General features: G+C 38.2%; 1 pseudogene; it reads right to left on the bottom strand.

The window, feature by feature from the left end:
* The window catches only part of LOC127485806 (eukaryotic translation initiation factor 3 subunit H pseudogene), a 50,310-nt pseudogene extending 30,574 nt beyond the window's left edge, over window positions 1-19,736 (bottom strand).
* Window positions 19,737-20,392: the final 656 nt, after the last annotated feature.

Below are 20,392 nucleotides of genomic sequence, written 5' to 3'. Positions count from 1 at the left end.
TGTTGGTTGAAATCAGCAGTGAAACCTTTTGGTCTTGATTTTTTTGATGAAAAATTTTTATTATTGATGAAATCCAATATCCATTATTGGTCTATGTAAGTATTCTAGTTTTAGGGGCCAGTTCTGTGGTGTAGCAGGTGGTCCCATATGAGTGTCATTTTGAGTCCTGGCTGCTCTACTTCCAATCTAGCTCCCTGCTAATAATGCACCTGAGAAAACAGCAGAAGATGGCCCAAGTCTTTTGGCCCCAGCACTCACATGGGAGACCTGGAAGAAGCTCCTGGCTTTGGATCAGCTCAGTTCTGGCCATTGCAGCCATTTAGGGAAGTGAACCAAAGATGGAATATCTTCCTCTCTATCTCTCTATCTATGTCTCTCTCTCTCTATCTCTCTTTGTAACTCTGCCTTTCAAATGAATGAATACATTAAAAAAAAATCCTGGTTCTTCAGGATTCATTCCAAGGACTATGTGTCCAGGGATTTGTCCTATTTCTTTGAAGTTACCAAATTTGTTGCTATATAATTGTTCATAGAAAACTCTAACAATCTTTTGTATTTCTTTTGTATCAGTTGTAATGACTCCATTTTAATCTCTCATTTTGTGAATTTGTAGAATCAATTCCATATTCTGAGAACTCAATGCCATAATATACATGCAGCTATTAGAAACATATTAAGTACACTCTAAAGGTTAGCTACCAATGACAGCTCATACTATTCATCACTAATGCACTCTAGGTGTGCCTGTAAGCATTTTACATTAACTCCTTTCACTCTGCTAATAATCCAATGATATAAATTTCATTGTTATGCCTATTTTGCAAGTAAAGAAACTGAGTCACAGAAAAATCAGTTTACTAAATGGTTACATAGATCATTAGTGGCAGAATCAATTCTTACCCAGATAATTTGGTTTTAGATACCATACTAAATTCTTTTCATGTTGTTATTATTAGCGTGGTGTTTTCTTTTTAATGTCACTTTCATATCTATTAGAATTGACCTACATATAGAAGACATCAAAAGTATGAGAACTCTTAGAAAAATGTACACACTAGGTAGACTACATAAAGGCATAGCTGTGGTTGTGTACCTGGAGAACTGCTAACATTTTTCACCTATGTCTCAGGAAAATGTAAATGCTAGTTAATGCTTTTTCAGAATATCAATATTGAAGAAGTATTTTTTAAAGATTTATTTATTTATTTGAAGGCAAAGTTACAGAGAGGCAGAGGCAGAGGCAGGGGCAAAGGGAGAGGGAGAGGGAGAGGGAAAGGGAGAGGGAGAGAGAAAGAGAGAGAGAAAGAGGTGTCTTCCATCTGCTGATTCACTCTCCAATTGACCGCAATGACTGGAGCTGTGTCAATCCGGAGCCAGAAGCTAGGAGCTTCCTCAAGGTCTCCCACGAGTGTGCAGGGGTGCAAGGTCTTGGGCCATCCTCTACTGCTTTCCCAGTTCATAGCAGAGAGCTGGATCAGAAGTGGAGCAGCCAGGACTGGCAACGGCTCCCATATGGGATGCTGTCACTGCAGGCAGCGGCTTTACCCACTAAGCCACAGTGCTGGCCCCTGAGGAAGTATTTTAAAGAGACAATAAGCACATCTACAACCATATTATAAACATATGTGGGATGAAAGAAGTATGAGTGTTAGCTTCATATTAATATGGGAGCAAACACACTTACGGTGAAGGATAGCTACTGGTTATTTGCAGAACAGAACTTACAGTCAATGTGCAGCTTTGCTAAAGATGGGGCAGAACTGACTCCTCATTAGTGTTTTAATTATTGTATTCAATGGATCTGCTTTCTAAAAAGTAGGATGAGTGCTATCTATAAACAAAAAAGCATTGTCAGTTCATTTCAGACAAGATTTTGCTGAAATGATCAATTTATCTCCAAGTACAAAAGTCTAAATTATGTATTTTCTCATTCATCAACTATTCCAGATAATAAAATACAATGGAATGGCTAACCCATTGGTTTATAAAGAAAAGAGCTAAAGGTAGAGAAATGTGCACATTGAATACTTTTTAAAGATTTGGCCAAGATAAATGAATGCAAGGAGAAATCTATAGCATTGTAATAGCTGCTTAGAAGGGAAATCATGTGAAAGCACAGCAAAATGCAAATTATTACAGTAGTCTCCACCTTTTCCTCAAGGGATGTCTGTGGATGCCTGAATCTCTCAACAGTACAGAACATTTTGTGAGTGGATATTGTGTATTTTCATATGTGTGTGTGTGTCTCTGTGTCTATATGGTAAGGTTTAAAATTGCATTAAGTAGAGTTAAGAGATAAACAACAACTAATGGTAATATAGAGCAATGATAATACACTGTAATAAGAGACAAGTGAATTTAGTCTCTCTCTCTCTAATATATGTTATTTTATTGTATTCGTCCTTTATCTGATGCTGTGAGGTGATACTCAAAGGAAGCACAGTACTTTTCTTTGGCATATCTATATTCCCTTTTTTTTTTAAACTTTTATTTAATGAATATAAATTTCCAAAGTACAGCTTATGGATTACAATGGCTTCCCCCCCATAACATCCCTCCCACCCGCAACCCTCCCTTTTCCCACTCCCTCTCCCCTTCCATTCACATCAAGATTCATTTTCGTTTCTCTTTATATACAAAATATCAGTTTAGCATGCATTAAGTAAAGATTTCAACAGTTTGCTCCCACACAGAAACATAAAGTGAAAAATACTGTCTGAGTACTAGTTATAGCATTAAATCTCAATGTACAGCACACTAAGGACAAAGATCCTACATGAGGAGTAAGTGCACAGTGACTCCTGTTGTTGACTTAACAAATTGACACTCTTGTTTATGGCATCAGTAATCACCCTAGGCTCTTGTCATGAGCTGCCAAGGCTATGGAAGCCCCCTGAGTTCACTGACTCTGATAATTTTTAGACAAGGCCATGGTCAAAGCGGAAGTTCTCTCCTCCCTTCAGAGAAAGGAACCTCCTTCTTTGATGACCCGTTCTTTCCACTGGGATCTCACTCGCAGAGATCTTTCATTTAGTTTTTTTTTTTTTTTTTTTTTTTTTTTTTTTTTTTTTTTTTCCCCAGAGTGTCTTGGCTTTCCATGCCTGAAATACTCTCATGGGCTTTTCAGCCAGATCCGCATGCCTTAAGGGCTGATTCTGAGGCCAGAGTGCTGTTTAGGATATCTGCCATTCTATGGGTCTGTTGTGTATCTCACTTCCCATGTTGGATCATTCTCTCCCTTTTTTATTCTATCAGCTAGTATTTGCAGACACTAGTCTTGTTTATGTGATCCCTTTGGTTCTTAGTCCTATCATTATGATCAATTTTGAACAGAAATTGATCACTGGGACTAGTGAGATGGCATTGGTACATGCCACCTTGATGGGATTGAATTGGAATCCCTGGTATGTTTCTAACTCTACCGTTTGAGGTAAGTCAGCTTGAGCATGTCCCGAATTGCACATCTCTTCCCTCTCTTATTCCCACTCTTATATTTAACAGCAATCACTTTTCAGTTAAGTTTCAGCACTTAAGAATAATTGTGTATTGATTACAGTATTCAACCAAAAGTATTAAGTAGAACAAACAAAAAAATACTAAGAGGGATAACATATAAAGTTGCTCATCAACAGGCAGGGTGAGGTCTGATCAAGTCACCATTTTTCATAGTGTTCTGATGTACAATGTGATACTTTATCCATTTTAGTATTTTTTTTTTTGTTCTAGTACCATTGGTTGAACTCTGTAATTAATACACAATTATCCTTAGGTGTTTAAATTTTAACTGAAAAGTGATCCCTGTTAGGAATTTGGAAAACATTATGCTGAGTGAAATAAGCCAATTCCAAAGGGACAAATACCACTTGTTTTCCTTGATAGGTGACAACTAACTGAGCACCAAAAAGGAAACCTGAGGCCGGCGCCGCGGCTCACTAGGTTAATCTTCCGCCTAGCGGCACCGGCACACCGGGTTCTAGTCCCGGTTAGGACGCCGGATTCTGTCCCGGTTGCCCCTCTTCCAGGCCAGCTCTCTGCTGTGGCCAGGGAGTGCAGTGGAGGATGGCCCAGGTGCTTGGGCCCTGCACCCCATGGGAGACCAGGAAAAGCACCTGGCTCCTGGCTCCTGGCTCCTGCCATCAGATCAGCGCGGCGCGCCGGCCGCGGCGGCCATTGGAGGGTGAACCAACGGCAAAGGAAGACCTTTCTCTCTGTCTCTCTCTCTCACTGTCCACTCTGCCTGTCAAAAAAAAAAAAAAAAAAAAAAAAAAAGGAAACCTGTTAAAGTGAAATGAACACTATGAGAAACGGCATATCTATATTTCCATCATTACTACTCTATGCTGTGGGAGCTTAGTGAGTAAAATCAGTTACTTGAACAAAAATACTATGATACCAGTCAATCTAATAATTGAGATGGCTAGGAAATAATTATTGATGAATAGCATACAAGGTGTAGATACACTAAACAAATAGATGACTTCTATTCCCAGAGGGATAGAGAAGTTTGGTTCAAGGTTTCATCATGCTACTTAGAGTAGAAAGTTTTTAAAGACTAAGAACAGTTTACTTACAGAATTTCCATATAGTATGTTCAGTATTTTACCCACAATTGTCTCTGGGTAAAAAAAATTGTAGAAAATAAAAGTATGAGCAAGGGGAGACTACAGTAACATTTTCTAATAAACATCATCTTATCCATATCAAACAAAAAAGACCACTATATAAAAGATATTAAAGAGATATAAATTTGGCATATAAGTTTTTCCTATAAAAATCATGTTTAAAGCATATAAAAACAAACACAACTATCTAATCCCAAGCATTTTCTTAATAATAAATTGAAAGGACATTATCTTTGACCATTCCATGTGGAAATGTTTCTCCCATGATAAAGGTTTCATTTTATTTCCTTTATGTGTATTTTCTCTTTTTCTAGTAGCTCCTTACCTCTTTATATATATATAAATACATATATATACATATAATATCTCTTCATTTATGCCTCATTATTTTTTAAATTATTTTTTTTATTTTATTTGAAAGACAGAGATACAGAGAGAGGTAGAGCCAGAGAGAAAGAGAGGTCTTCCATTCTGTTGGTTCACTCCCCAAATACCACAATGGCCAGAGCTGAGCTGATCCGAAGCCAGGAGCCAGGAGCTTCTTCCAGGTCTCCCACGTGGGTGCAGGGACCCAAGGACTTGGGCCATCTTCTACTGCTTTCCCAGGCTATAGCAGAGAGCTGGATCGGAAGAGGAGCAGCCAGGACTCGAACTGGAGCCCATATGGGATGTCCGCGCTGCAGGCTGGGTCTTTAACCCACTGCGTCACAGCACCAGCCCCGTGTCTCCTTATTACTATATTAATTCATTTCTGATATCTTAGGAAAATGTGGTCTCCAGATCCTTGTTGGCCTCGTGATATGTAAAATGTCCTCACTACAAGAGAGAAATGGAAATTGTTCTTGCAATGGGTAACTATAAAACATCAAATCTATTGGCATCATTTTCCCCAACTTTTTAAAACTATCTGTTATTTTTGACTACTTACATTTTAAACCTCCCCTGTTCCCAAATCCACATCTTCTGATTCTTAACTCTTTCCTTCATCCCCCTGCCGTATCCTCTGTTTACTGTTTTTCAAGGCTATATTAACAAAGAATATTGACCTCAGTTTTTCTGATTTGCATTCTTTCCTTGGCCATCAAGTAATTCCTGTCAAATTTAGTAGTCAATGCTCAGGTCTCACTACACACATTTCTGTAATGGAATTAATTTAAAAAGTAGCCACACTCTCTTCCTTTTCTGGCTCATTTTCTTCTGACCTTATTTGCTCTCACTTCTCTGTCTCTGATGGAGGCTTCTCTTCTCAATCATATCAAAGTACCCTAGAGTCTTTCTCCCTTCTTAGCTCTATTTCCTCTCCAAATGATCTAATTTATCAACACTTGTTTTTAAGTCATTGTATGTGCCTGGAGTTGTTAATAGGTCTCATAAATTAACAATGAAGAAAAGACAAAAATCCATGTCCCCATAGTGCTCTTATTTTAACAGATAAAGATAAATAAGATTTGTTAAGTTCATTTTTGAAATTAGATTACTATGTTTGACTCAATATTTTAAGTTCTAAGGCGATACTCTTTCAGCACTGAAATTCAGTGCTGGACTTAATTATTTAAGGGTACATGAAAAAGCATGTAATATATTTGATGTTGTAACCACAGTTAGGGAAAGAAGCAAAATATATATAAATGGGCTTAGGAAGAATTTTTTAGAATGTGGAGTTGTTTTCTTCTCTGCTTGATTTTGATTATTTTCAACTCTTTCCATTAATAATTATAAAAGTATGGCTATAGTAGCAGTACTGTTTTTGTTATATCTTTTTTATCCCTTTGGCATGGTAGTGTGTGGCTTAAGACATGTTCTTGGAAATGATAGATCTTGGGGCAGGCATTTGGCACAGTGGTTAAGACACAGCCTGGGACACCCATCCCCCATACTGAAGTGCTGGGGTTCAAGTCCTGGCTCTGCTTCCAATTCCAGTGTTCTGTTAATGTACACCCTGGGAAGCAGCAGGTTAAGGGTCATCTACTTTGGTCCTTGGCATCCATGTGAGAGACCCAAACAGAGGTCAGAGCTCCTGGTATTGGCCCAACACAGCCCATTTATGGAGTGAATCAACCAGTGGATGGAGGATATTTCTCTCTCTCCTCAACCCTTTGCTTTTCCATTTAATAAAAATGAATAAATAATTAAAATACGAAAAATGGAATTAAAAGACAAAATTATTTGAAAAATAAAATTAAATGATAGATCAAATAATGTCAACCTTACTCCAGTTGCTTCTTGTGACACTAGAATAAAATGAGTTTCTTACCATATATGATCTGGTTCACTCTTCAATCTATTGCTTATCATTCTTTTCCTTGATCATTGAAATGTGGTGAAACCACCCTTCCACCAGTCCTGGGATGTGTCTATTATTTTCTAATCAAGCAAGTTCCTGTCTCAGAGATTTGGAATTCTACTAGAACATTTCTCCCACATACGCATAGAGAGCTCATTTATATTGGTGCTTAAATGTCCATTTCATGTAGAAACCTACTGACTATATGATCTTTGAAACAAAACAGTACAAAGTACTCTGTTGGCTTTTATACTCTTTATTTTTCTTTACACTGGTTATCATTATTATTTTTATGCCTGCTTATTTGATGTGTTTTGGTTATCTCCACACTAGACTGCAATCTCCATGGGGTAGGACTCTTGTTTTCTTTACCACTCATTCCCTGCAGTTGGACTATCACCTCACCCATAAAGGATGCTCAGTAAATACTTGTTGAATTCATGAATCAGTTTACAACAAGGGGATACCTAAAAACATCCAAACCTAGTTCACCAAGTTTCCTTAGTGTGGATTAAACTCACAGAGCAAGAAAGTCAAATTCAATGACTTGAATGTGACTTACATTCATCTTATTAAATCTCAATCGAACTATTTGTAAACAGCTATCAGGACTTCAAAGTTGGATCCAGTTTTTGTTTGTATTTGGTTCTTTTCTTATCCTGCAAGATAGAAAAAGGTCTATATTTTCCTTGTAATTGACTTCTATAGAAGTCCCACTAATCTTTCCAAGAAAATTTCAGTCTCTGCAAAGGGTAGTAATTTTTTTTTTTTTTTTTTTGACAGGCAGAGTGGACAGTGAGAGAGAGAGAGACAGAGAGAGAAAGATCTTCCTTTGCCGTTGGTTCACCCTCCAATGGCCGCTGTGGCTGGCACGCTGTGGCCGGCGCACTGCACTGATCCGATGGCAGGAGCCAGGTACTTATCCTGGTCTCCCATGGGGTGCAGGGCCCAAGGACTTGGGCCATCCTCCACTGCACTCCCGGGCCACAGCAGAGAGCTGGCCCGGAAGAGGGGCAACCGGGACAGAATCCGGTGCCCCGACCGGAACTAGAACCCGGTGTGCTGGCGCCGCAGGCGGAGGATTAGCCTATTGAGCTGTGGTGCTGGCCAGTTAGTAGTTCTTATGATTTTGTTAAATCTCTCTCTGACATTAAAAGCCAATATCGGTGGTCATTTATCAATAATCTTTCATTATTGTGATTACAAAAACATCCATGTTATTAATTATGTGACATTTCACATTCCTATGAGGCATTTATTTCTGAGATAATTTCTATAAAATAATAAGGATGTCTTCATATTTGGATTATGTATTATTATTATATTTGGATTTGGATATCTATGAATACATTCTCCTTGGAGATTTAATTGAAAGTGTCCCTTTAAGGATAAAATTAGATCTGAAGTGCCAATTGTTCATTTCTGTATATAATGACCTATCCAAGTCCAGTTTTCATGGGGCATACACCTTGTGTTGACTCAAACTATCATTTATTTTGAACCAAAATAAAACAAATTTTAATGGATTATTATTTACAGAGCTCTTAACAGTGTCTCTTATTTAATCTGATATTTGGCTATTATTCTCAAAGAGAATAGGTTGTGGTAGGGTTGCATGTCAAGAGTTTCTCTACGTAAAATAGTGATTGCATTGACAACATTATTTGATGATATATCCTATAGAGTTCTTTAGTGAAAATAGCCAAATACATCTAACAGTGATATAGATAGTAAAATAATTTATTGGGAGTATCTGAAATAGGTCACAGGTGTAAAGTGAAATATGGGAACAAGACACAAAATAACAAAAAACAAAAACAAAAACAGTCAGGCATCTGCAGACCACCACTCCTGGACAAGTCAAATTCCAAGTCTGTCCTCACTCCATCTGAGATTCAAATTCCATGGAGGAGTTGATTGGACTAGCCTTAATCCACTAACGCGCCATGCATTTTCTAGGGGAGGAGATGGCACCTTCATTAAGAACCACACTTTATTGTTCCAATAAGAGAAAGACAATTCATCAAAATTAGAATGGATTCTTACCCAAGAAAATCGCAGTAGAAGCTGGGAAGAAATATAACAGGCATTGGCACAAACCATTCCCAAATGGTTGCCTAAAGGCACATCCCCTAATAAATATAATAGCATACTCTCATCAGCTGGTTTGAAATATTGCTTCTAATAATAATCCCTCCATTTGCTTACCAATTAATCAATTGTTTATGTGATGTTATATGTGTCATAATCTATCATTTTTTTTCAGGGAAAGTGTCTTATTCATCTATTATTTCTTCAATATACTAAGTGCTCACTAAATACTATATTATATTAATTTTTAAAAGATTGTTTTTGTAATTTTACACAAAAACCATCTTGCAGAGTTTAAATGATTTCTAAGCTCACATAGCTGATAGGTTAGAGAGATGCTACTAGAACCCAGGACTACTAATTTATATAACACCAATGAAAAATTTTGTGGTATATTATGTGCTTCCAGAAGTATACTTCCAGGAGTATGATTTGCAGAATCTGTACAATATGTATTTGAGAATATTTTCTTGTTTTGGAGTCTGAAGAGTTTAAAAACTTGCTGAAGATCACAAAATTGGCAGTGATAGTGGAGTGGTGTGGTAGTCTCCTATTGTTGATATAAACCATTACTATACACTTAGTAGTCCAGAATAACACACAGTTAGTGCCTTACTGCTCTAGAGGTCAGGAGTTTGAAATGAGTTTCACTGGGGTAAAATCAAGGTGTCCATAGGGATGTATGTATTTATGGAGATTCTAGGGTGGGCTCAGTCATCTTGGCGTTTTTCTGTTCTATCGAGAAAGCCAGCAATGACCAGTGGAGTTTCTATATACAGCATCACTCTAAAAGGAACTCTCCTTTCTTTAACTTATGAAGATCCTTGTGATTACATTGGGCTCACTCAGATAATCCAGAGAAGTCTCGCTACATCAAGGTCAACTGATTATCAATCTTAATTCTATCTGCCACCTTATTTCTTCATTGTTATCAATCCAATGCATTCACTCCTTTTGGTAATGGGGACTTTGGGTAAGGAGGAACATTATTGGGAATGGGGGATTTTTCTGTGTACCAACAGTAGCAAAATCTGTCTTGCTCTAAACTGAAGTTTATATGCAATATCACATACTTCTCTGAGATTAAATGTTATTTTTTCCTCACATATATTTTTAGGTATCTTTCTGGAACTATCTTTCTGGAACGTGTGTGGTCACTTTCATATCAGTGGTAACATGCAAATGTAAGAGGAACAAAAACATGACGTTGAGGCATCTGACAAAAGCTGCAGTGTATTTACATGAAGGAAAAGTAAATGCGTATTATAACCCAAAAACCAAAGCTTATGATGCTCTCTTTTGCCTTGAGAAGATGGAAGGGCCTTGGTAGCTCGTGGTTGAGAAAGGGACACACATGCCTTTGCCTGACCTCTGTCACAGTGGCAGTTGTGAGTAGCCAGTGCAGGTACACAGTGTAGAAAACTGTCTACTCTTTCTCATGGGTCATGTTTTGGTGACTTCTGCATTGCCTTTATATGATAAGGACACTAAAGCTTATATTTTTGCTTTTCATCTTGTGTTCCATAACAATTTGTGACTAGGAAGATAATTGTGATGTCAAAGCAAATGAAGAATGACCAGCACTATAAACAAATCCGAGCCCAGAAGAAGGCCTGTGTGGGAAGACATTGCTATTTTTAGCATTTTGTTTAATGGTGACAGAAGGAAATGAAGATAATAAAATTGTTCATATGCTGGATTAACAATTTTTCCTAAAATATTGGCTTTTTAGAAGACACCTCCAATTTAGTTTCTGAGATGACAATCGAATTTTTTATTTTAAATAATGATAATAAATGGCCCATTCAAAGACAAGATGGAGGATTCACCTAGGCTACCATCAATTCTCATTTCATGACTTCCGTTGAAGAATTCAAAGCTTAATTTCTCATGTCATGATTTGCATGCAAAGTTTGTTTGAGGTGTCTACATTTCCCGTATCACAATATTCTGACTAAAAATTGTGATTTCAGGGAAAGTAGGTATGGAGTTCAGAAAGCAATTTCAAATTCCATCATAATATAGCTTGGTTTTGAATTTCTAAAAAGAGAAAGATTTCATTATTAAAATGAAAGTTTAAAAATTCAAAATCAGTGTTATGTTTGTTATTCATCTAATGTTTAATGGGAATGTCCTAAGTGATAGAAACTTTTTAATGTTCTATAGAATTACCATAAATTTTTCATAAAATTTTCATAAAAACCCTTTGAGAACAGTTGACTTTTTTTTAGAAACTCTTTTTTATTTGACAGATAGAGTTAGACAGTGAGAGAGAGAAACAGAGAGAAAGGTCTTCCTTGAGTTGGTTCAACCCCCAAATGGCCGCTATGGCTGGTACCCTGTGCCGATCCGAAGCCAGGAGCCAAGTGATTCTTCCTCTCTCCTGCGGGTGCATGGGCCCAAGCACTTGGGCCATCCTCCACTGACTTCCTGGGCCACAGCAGAGAGCTGGCCTGGAAAAGGTGCAACCGGGACTAGAACTCAGCACCCATATGGGATGCCGGGAGGATTACCCAAGTGAGCATGGCTCCGGCCCCTGAGAACAGTTGAAATATCCATATTTTATAGTGGTTGAAGAGGTAACCACCAGCAAAGACTACCTTATTAGGATACTATGAGAGTGTATTTATATTAACATAAATGTAAAAAGTAAACAGTGACCCAATATAAATTTGAATAATATTTGTATAATACATCTTTACTTTTACATCTCATACCCTTCTACTTACTATACCTATAGTTAAAGCAGTAATTCTACCTTTAAATGTTAAATGTTAAATAACTAATGATTTAAGAGTATATTGCTTAGATCCAAATTTTCATTGTCTGTGTTTCTTTTTAAACAAGATTTATTTATTTGTAAGTCAGAATTAGACAGGGAGAGACTGAGAGAGACAGAAACAGAGAGACCTTCCATTTGCTGTTTCACTCCCCAGTTGGCCACAACAGTGTGTTGGGCCAGACCTGAACCAGCAGCTAGGTGCTTCATTTGGGTCTCCCACATGGGTGTCAGGAGCCCAAAGAGTTGAGCCACCTTCCCCAATTTTTTCTAGGCCATTAGCAGAGAGCTGGATCAGAAGAAGAGCTACTGGACATGAACCTGTTCTGATGGGTTGCCCGTGTTGCAGTAGGTGGCTTTAGCCATTTCACCGAAATACCAGCCTTGTCTTTGTATCTTTAAAAGACAGTTTTCTTGAATCCTCTAGCTTAATCTCATGAGAAATTTAAGTTAATAAAAGATTTGAGAAGATCTCATTATTTTTAAAGATTTATTTATTATTTATTTGATCTGAAGCCAGGAGCCAGGAGCTTCTTCCAGGTCTCCCAGGTGGGTTCAGGGGCCCAAGGATTTGAGACATCTTCTACTGTTTTCCCAGGCCACAGCAGAAAGCTGGATTGGAAGAGGGACAGCCATGACTAGAACTGGCGCCCTTATAGGATGCTGGCGCTTCAGACCAGGGCATTATTCCACTGCACCACAGCACTGGCCCCAAAATATCTCATTATTAACCTTGATTTTAATTTTCTTATCTGTAAAATTGGGAAAAATTCTTAATTTTTTTCAACAATTAATACTATGTAGGTCCATATCTTGTGCTTTCCTTAGTTGTGATTCTTGGATTACGATCTCTTATCCAATATCTCAATCAAAAGTAATGAGTGATGGTTTTGAAGAGTGTCAACAGTATTTGTGTTAAACTGAGTTAAAGGTGTATGTCTGGACATTGTTGAGCCTTAGTGATTTCAAGCAATACTTTCTCACTTTTCAACCTGTATTCATTCAATAAATATGTACATTTGTTAAGTGATGAAAACCCTGTTAGGTACAGCCATAATGAGTGAGCAAGATAGCCAAAGGGCTATGAAGAAATAAATAAGTAAGTCCATAAAAAGTATGCTAAGGGTAAAAATTAGTTTAAAGCTCTATAGGAATACTTATAAGTATTTTCATTTTTAAAGTTTCCTGAATGAAGGGAATTATCATGATAACCAAGAGTTGAAGAGGTAGACCACGGATAAATAATAAAGTATGATGTTTAGGAGCATAGTTTCTGTTGTCAATTTTCTGGGGTTTGAATTCTGATGTACATACTTACTGCCATTGGTTGAACACTCTGCATCTTAATTTAAAAATAAACTAGGGTGGTTATAGAGATAAGCATATATATAAGGAAATTAATATAGATCCTGGTATACATTACATAAAACACAAAGTACTGGGTTTATCATTAATAATATTAATCTGGGGCCAGCTCTGTGGCACAATAGGTTAATCCTCTGCCTGCAGTGCCAGTTCTAGTCCTGGCTGTTCCACTTCCCAGCCAGCTCTCTGCTGTGGCCTGGGAAAGCAGTAGAAGATGGCCCTAGTGCTTGGGGCCCTGCACCCACATGGGAGACCTAGAGGAAGCTCCTGGTTCCTGGCTTAGGATCGGCTCAACTCCAGCCATTGCAGCCAATTGGGGTAGTGAACCAGCAGATGGAAGACCTCTCTCTCCCTCTCACTGTCTGTAATTCTCTCTTTCAAATAAATAAATACATAAAATCTTTTTTTTTTTTTTTTTTTTTTGACAGGCAGAGTGGACAGTGAAAGAGAGACAGAGAGAGAAAGGTCTTCCTTTGCCGTTGGTTCACCCTCCAATGGCCGCCGCTGCAGCCGGCGCACCGCGCTGATCCTGGCAGGAGCCAGGAGCCAGGTGCTTTTCCTGGTCTCCCATGGGGTGCAGGGCCCAAGCACCTGGGCCATCCTCCACTGCACTCCCTGGCCATAGCAGAGAGCTGGCCTGGAAGAGGGGCAACCGGGACAGAATCCGGCGCCCCAACCGGGACTAGAACCCGGTGTGCTGGCGCCGCAAGGTGGAGGATTAGCCTATTGAGCCACGGCGCCGGCTGATAAAATCTTAAAAAATAATATTAATCTTATAAATGGGAAGATCATGAACAGTTTCTTAGAATCAATAGAAGGAGCAATAGTAGTTTTGTTGAAGTGTATGATATTGTTTGTAACCTGTGTGGTAAGAAGTCATACTCCTGAGATTAGCAAGGACCTACGCATAAAGTGCCTTATATGAATCCTGAATGATTTGTACCTTTTTTCAAGTTGTACCAGAAGACAAATGAAGGGCTATAAGAATATGATGCAGTGAAACCCACATTATAGAAAAAACCCTCTGGTCACTGCATGGAGAAACAACTGGATACAGGATTGGTTGAGCCAGAGACCAGCATGAAGTCCTTTGGGGCTCTGCTGAGGGATGACAGTGCCTTAGGCTGAGCTAGTGCCACTGGGATATTGAGAGATATTAAACACAACAAGGTAAAAACAGGTTTGGTAATTGATCAGGTGTGAAGGATGAAAGTGAGGAACAAATTAGGGATGGCATTCAGGATTCTGACTGAAGCAAGTACCTGATAGGCAGCATTAAACATCGAAAAAGGACAGACTGGCAAAGATACCAATAATGGGAAGTTAGGTTGCAAGACACAGATCCTGGAAGCCATCACAGCCAAGTGGTGATGTCTAGTGGGCAATCTTGTAGATTGGACCTGATTCATAACCACCTGCAAGAACTAATTTAGAAGAAATATTAATAAAAATGAGCAAATGCCAAAACGTTTTCTTTTTCACTATAGAAAACAAAATGACCAGCTCAATACTGCATGTAGCCATCTCAGGGGAGAGCTCTGGTCTAGAGATTTATTGGTTGCCAATGTGCTAGCTCATTAAAGGCATTTGAATACAAAAATTACAGAAGAATATGCCATGAAAGAAGAAAGATAGTCAAAGGTGACTGAAGGGCTAGAGTAACTACATTTTGAAAAAGTGCCTCCATTCGGGGAGGCAGGCCCAACTTCCAGTAAAAGCAGCGTCACTCAGGGGAAACCAAAACTTACAACAGAACAGCTCATTAGCGTTCACCATATAAGGAAATGCCCTAGTCTGAACCAATCAGAAACAATCGCGCTCGATCAGGAAATACCAGAGGTGACCCTAGCCAATCTACTGTTACTCTGCACCCCTCAATGACATAACCCTGCTTTAAAATAGGCTCCCCCGAGACATGCTCAGGGCCTTCCTCTGCCCTCCGCTGCGTGGTTGGTTAGACGGGGTCCCTGTCGCGGCTTGTACTTACGAAATAAACCTTGCTTTTGCATTTCCGTGTGTTCGAGTCTCTGGCGGCGTTTGGGGATCCAACATCTGGGCACAACAGTGACATCATGGAGACCATCTCAAAAGGAAGGGATCCTGCAAAGAAATAATAGAAGGAAGAAGAGGCGTGAGGGATCATGATCATCAGAGACCCCACAGACACAAAAGTCAAGGAAAGAGCATTTGGGATTTATGGATAGTGGTGAATTAAACCTGTGATTATACAGTGGATTAAAATTATGACTTTGCAAAAATTAATGAAAAGAAAAGGGAGGGAAGGTGAAGACTTGGAGAATGAGGGTGGGAAGTATGGTTATCTTCTTAGAACTGTACCTATGGGGGCTGCCGCTGGGTCATAGTAGGTATAGATGCTGCCTGCAGTGTGGGCATCCCCTATGGGCACTGGTTTGAGTCCTGGCTGCTTCACTTTTGATCCAGTTCTCTGCTATAGCCTAAGCAAAAAGAAAGAGGAATATCTTGGTGAGCCCTATTTCTGTTTATATATTATTGGACAGAAATACATCACTTAGCCACTCCTAACAGTAAGATAAACTTTCTAGTCTCCTAATTATAAGTGGGCAAACAAGAAGAGAGTAGAATCCAGGCATTGTATCAGTCAATCTACACTATCTGCCTGAAGTTTCTTTATTCAGAAGCAAACATACAAGCTGGATATGATGAATACAGAAATGAATAAAAAAGACAATAAGCAGTAGCTCACGACGCTAGATATAACTGAGCACTTACAGTGAGGTCAGAGAGTTATCTCCAGAAATATCCATTTGACATACAGATTGTACTTTGTACTCCTGGGACAGAGTGGGATTAGTGAGAATTAGTGAGAGCTACCTTTGGCATGAACTGGTAGTCATACTGAGGTAAGCCTTTTGCAAAACCCTGGTATTATGTCTGTTTGAATTTGCCACTAAGCACTACTCCAAATGGATAGCAATAGGAACCTAGTGCTATTTGGAAAAAATCTGGAGAAATGGTATAATGGGAATCCCATGAGTATTTAAGGAACACAAAGGTGCTCCTTGCAAAGCTTAAAATCTCTTGGCTCCTTTCCCACTGCTTCTTCCTCCCAGTTGGAACCATAGAAAAGATGCTTCAAATGATTTTGTATCCTATAACTGACAACAGCTGCTACCTACCACAAGCACAACCATTTGTTTGGCTAAATAAATGTGTGACCACAGGGAAATCACTGTGGCAAATTTACTGACATTGCCATGGTGTTCCAGTAATAAACTTGGGAATCAACTTATCTTATGATACAGATGGCTGCAGTAGGATTATGCCACTGTGGGCTCTTGGAAATGAATTATCCAACCAACTGGTTTGGATTCTAAAGTGATACTGAGTTACTCATGATAATTGACTATAACTTAATGAGCATATTATCCTGTTACACTTAGTCTAGCAAAACCTCTAAATAATTTCTCAAGTAATTTAGGGTTCAGGCTTAATTGCAGTACTATTTCTCTCAGGGGATTTTGCAAGGCAATGGCCTCACTATTTCATGACTTTTAAACTTGGTCAAACCTGCTTTTCCTGAACCTCAGTGTAGCAATTTGTTTCCCTTGTCAAATTATAGTCATTCATTTACTAGTGTTTAATTTTCAATTTATTTATTTCATCAAAGGAACTGAGTACCACATAGGTTCTTATATTTACAGTTATTCCCTTGGTACCCAAATGAGATAAAACCATATGAAACAAGTCACATACAAGTAAAAAGAGATCTCTCTTTTCATTTTAACTTATTCATTCAACATGTTTTTAATTCATTGGTTTAGAAATGAGTTTCAACCTACTATCTATATGACAAATACAATGTATATGAATGTATAAGGGAAAATCTAGGATGTTAATAATGTCTTATTTGTATTTCTGGCATATCTCAATGGTGAGGTAATCAATATTATTTTCCAAAATCTAAATCTATTTTGCAGTTTTGCAAATATTCATCCAGTAGGGATGTGATTAGATAAATGTATGGTTATGGATGATAGATATAAAACAAGTCAGGTATTATATATTCTGGAATTTTTTATCTGCCCTCAATGAGCCTATCAGAAATCATTTATATTTCTCAGATTTCAGTGATAACAAAACTACCACAACCACTTAAAAAGTGTACTTTTAATGAAGTATCTAATTAATTTAGCATTCTTAACAAAGAAAAATGTTGTTATTTTCAAAAAAGAGATATTTAAGTTAATAAATAAAATCTGGTTAAACCACAAAGAGAAAACACAAGTGTAGTAGAGAAGTAACAATAGATTTAAAAGGAGCTTTGTTTCTATCACTAACTAGCAATGCAAATGTATGAAAGCATGGTAGATCTCTGTAAAAAGAGGCAAGAATCAAGATCGAAGTCGGCGAACTCAAAAGGCTTCCATAGCCTTGGCAACTCATGACTAGAGCCTAGGGAGATTACTGATGCCATAAACAAGAGTGTCAAATTGTTAAGTCAACAACAGGAGTCACTGTGTACTTATTTCTCATGTGGGATCTGTCCTTAGTGTGTTGTCCAATGTGAAGTAATGCTATAACTAGTACTGAAACAGTATTTTACACTTTGTGTTTCTGTGTGGGTGCAAACTGATGAAATCTTTACTTAATATATACTGAATTGATCTTCTGTATATAAAGATAATTGAAAATGCATCTTGATGTGAATAGAATGGGAGAGGGAGTGGGAGATGGGAGAGGTGTGAGTGTGGGGGGGAGCCATTGTAATCCATTAACTGTACTTTGAAAATTTATATTTACTAAATAAAAAATTAAAAAAAAGAGGCAAGAATCATTGTGGTACAGAAATGTCTCAGAGACGACCCTGGATAATGGTTAAAGAGGACACAAGTGTTGCAAATAGCAAGTAGAAGACACAGACAACATAAATTGAAATAATTTAAGTATGTAACCTGAGTAAATATTCATTTTTCAACTCATTAGTTGGTTAACAATGATGACATTTTTCTGCAAGTTGCAAGAATAGACCCTTCAAATTAGACATTGCATTTTGCTAAATAATAATAATAATATAATTAGCATAAGTGTAACCTTATGACTTAACACAAAAACCTGATTGTCCAGTAAAAGTAACACAACATCAGAAGTTTTTACCCAGTACCCAGCTTTGCTATAACATCAGGGACATAAGGAACCAAGAAGAACAGGCACAATATGGGGAGGTCTCAGACACTGAGGGTAGATCTAAATCTTTTCATTCTTCATTAGAATCAGACATATGCCTCACACAGTGGGGGCTTTCAGGTCATTAATATAAGCTATAGTGATATAGAATACATGACATTCTTTGGGTAGTTGTGATTCACTGAACTATAGCTTCTAGGTTGGTTCACCACAAGCAATTCTAAATCAGTGACATCTTAATAAGAATTTTTCAAAGAGAAGTATCCTTTTATTAACTACCATCACTCTTATTTACCAGGAGATCCAGTTATCATAATCGGAAGGATATTAGACAAGACTATCTTTTTTCTTTTTCAAAGTATTCCTAATAATTGAGAGAGAGAGAGAGAGAGAGAGAGAGAGAGAAATTAATCAAGGAAGGCTGCTTTAACTATTCTTTTCCAACATAAATAATGCAGACTTTCAGACATTTATCCCCAAAAGTAGCATAACTTTTTTGTTATAAATTGATGGGGGCCACCTCTGTGGCGTAGTGGGTAAAGCTGCCACCTGTAGTGCCGGCATCCCATATGGGCACCAGTTCGAGTCCCAGCTGTGCCACTTCTGATCCACTCTCTGTTATAGCCTGGGAAAGCAGTGGAAGATGCCGCAAGTGCTTGGACCCCTGCACCCGCGTGGGAGACCTGGAAGAAGCTCTCGGCTCCTATTGCAGCTCTGGCCATTGTGGCCATCTGGGGAGTGAACCAGTGGATGAAAGACCTCTCTCTTTCTCTCTCTTTGCCTCTGCCTCTCTGTAACTCTTTCAAATAAATAAATAAATCTTTTAAAAAATTGTGGATGAATTTCACACTCAGTTTGACTTGAGGGTTAGTTAAATAATGCTACCTATAATCTCTCAGTCCTTTTATAAGAGAACTTAGTATCATAAGGAAATTAATACTGTAAGAAAATTCCTGGACAAGTTACATAAGATAAAAAAATATTCTATGTGCTTCATGGGTTAAGAGAACTTTTATTATACAGGTTGAACAATCAGATACACAGCCATATTATATCAACAGGTGGAGTTTTCAAAATACTCATGAAAATTGCATATTACAAAAAACTTACATGAGATTTCAAAAAAGCCATGAAAATAAATTTATCTTCTAAAACAAAAGACTTAAATGTGTTTATTTTATTTGCTTAAAAGGCAGAGCAATGGAGACAGATAAATATAGAGAAAGACAGATATTTACCATCTGCTGGCCATCTCCACAAATTTGCATGCAAAAGACGAGGCTGAGAGAAGCCAAAACCGGATCTGGGAATTCAGTCCGGGCAGGGGCTCAACCATGTGACCAACACGTAGCTGTTTTTCAGGTTGTGAGTCAGCAGCAAGCTGGAATCGGGAGAGGAACTCAAAACTGGGCCCTCTGGTGTGGGACATCCCTAAATCTTCTTAACCACTACACGAAAAGGCCACCGAGGAACTTACATTTTAATTCCATGTTCCACTAACGTTTTTAATATCCTCACATATGCTTGCAATAAACATTAGCTTCATTTTCTTTTTTCAAAGCAGTATTTGCCTCTTTTGCATGGATTTGCAGAGATATGTATTAAACTGTCATGTCAAGAGCTTGAAATGATCTGAATTTACCTTATTCACAAGACAACACACTTAAACAGTCATGAGTTTCATAGGTACCAGAATAAATATTTGAGATCTCTAGCTCAGGGGCAAATGACAGTGTAGGGGCCCGTATTGTGGCACAATAGGATAAGCTGCCACTTGAGATGTAGATACTATATTGACATCTGATATCAGTGTGCCAGTTTGAGTCTCAGTTGCTGTTTCCAATCCAGTTCCTAGCTAATGGGTCTGGGAAAGTAGTGGAAGATGGTCTGTGTGCTGGGGTCCCAGCCACCCATGTGGGAGGCTATGATTGAGTTCCTTGGTCCTGGCTTCAAAGCTTGTCCCAGATCTGGTTTTGTGATCCTTTGGGGAGTGATCCAGAGGATGGAAGATATCCCCTCACCACCATCTCTTTCCCTCCCTCTCTCTCTTTCTCACAAATATAAAGTAAATAAAAAATGAATCTT

The sequence above is a fragment of the Oryctolagus cuniculus genome, chromosome 1 (assembly GCF_964237555.1).
Source record: "Oryctolagus cuniculus chromosome 1, mOryCun1.1, whole genome shotgun sequence".
Taxonomy (NCBI): domain Eukaryota; kingdom Metazoa; phylum Chordata; class Mammalia; order Lagomorpha; family Leporidae; genus Oryctolagus; species Oryctolagus cuniculus.
Note: the sequence above shows the minus strand (reverse complement) of the source record. Positions and strands in the feature narration are given on the sequence as shown.